The 1,460-nt window shown below is 38.0% G+C and overlaps 1 protein-coding gene across 2 annotated transcripts in view; it reads right to left on the bottom strand.

Moving 5' to 3' along the window:
* The window catches only part of GFRA3 (GDNF family receptor alpha 3), a 24,399-nt gene that overhangs the window by 2,081 nt on the left and 20,858 nt on the right, over nucleotides 1-1,460 (bottom strand). The window lies entirely within an intron of this gene.

Raw genomic sequence — 1,460 nt, 5'->3', positions numbered from 1 at the left:
AGCTCACAGCAACCTCAAACTCTTTGGGCTCAAGCAATTCTCTTGCCTCAGCTACCCAAGTAGCTGGGGCTACAGGCACCTGCCACAATGCCCAGATATTTTTAGAGAGGGGTCTCACTTTTGCTCAGGCTGGTCTCAAACTTCTGAGCTCAGGCAATCCACTCACCTTGGCCTTGCAGAGAATCCTAGCACTTTTTTTTTTTTTGAGACAGAGTTTCAAACTGTCATCATGGATAGAGCGCTGTGGCATCATAGCTCATAGCAACCTCCAACTCTGTGGTCCCAGCTACTAGGGAGGCTGAGGCAAGAGAATCGCCTAAGCCCAGGAGTTGGAGGTTGCTATGAGCTGTGTGATGCCACAGCACCTACCGAGGGCAACATAGTGAGACTCTGTCTCAAAAAAAAAAAAAAAAAGAAAGAAAGAAAAGAAAAAAAAGAAAAGAAAAGAAGCCAAGGTTACTGTCAACAAATGTCACTTGAATGGACCATAATTCCAATTTGGCAAATGTTTTGTCCTGAAAAAGCAGAAAAAGCTAGATCAAATTTCATATTTCTTGGAGAATATGCATCAAATACCTTACAAATCCTCATGTTCTGATCTGGTAAAGGCACTACAAGCAAAACAACCTAAATGATAATTACATTTGTGCACAAAGATGAAAGAACATGAGTGACATTTATTGTATCATTATTTATAGCAATAAAAAAACAATTGAATATCCAACAATAGAGAAATGGTTAAAGTGTGGGGCATCCATATAATGAACTAATACAACGCAAGACATTTAAAAATCAAGTTCTAAAAAACAGTGAATGAAAAAATAAGCACTACCAATTTGTGAAACACTTACTCTGCATCAGTGAATTAAGTACTCTACATAAATAATGTCATTTAATTCTCACCAGAATCCCATGAGGTCTGCATTATTATCCGTTTTTACAGAGGACTAAACAGAACCTTAGGGTGAGGCTCCGTCAAAAAAAAAAAAAAAAAAAAAACTAAAAAAAGAGAGAATACACATATAGCATTTAGCATAGTGGCTGATACATATTAAGTGTTTAATAAATGTTGAATATTGCTATTATTAACACTTATCCTACAATAACTAAAGCTAGTTTTCTTTGGTATTTCGGCAGTTTTCATTACATCTTACCTTATGTGAGGTTTACTTCTCTGTTGCTCCCACTCAACAGAGAACTCCTTGAAGGCAAGGACAATATCTTCATCACCTAGCCCTGGACCTATTATGTAATAGTAATAACTACTAGCACAATAATAGGTAATACAGCAGAATGGTAAGCTGGGAACAGTGTAATCCTAGCACTTTTATTTTTTTTGACAGAGTCTTACTCTGGCACCCTGAGTAGAGTGTTGTGGTGTCATAGCTTACAGTAACCTCAAACTCTTGGGCTCAAGCAATCTTCTTGCCTCAGCCTCCCAGGTAGCTAGGATTACAGGC

This window comes from Otolemur garnettii, unplaced genomic scaffold, assembly GCF_000181295.1.
Source record: "Otolemur garnettii isolate 467f Iridium unplaced genomic scaffold, OtoGar3 scaffold00003, whole genome shotgun sequence".
Lineage (NCBI taxonomy): Eukaryota > Metazoa > Chordata > Mammalia > Primates > Galagidae > Otolemur > Otolemur garnettii.
Note: the sequence above shows the minus strand (reverse complement) of the source record. Positions and strands in the feature narration are given on the sequence as shown.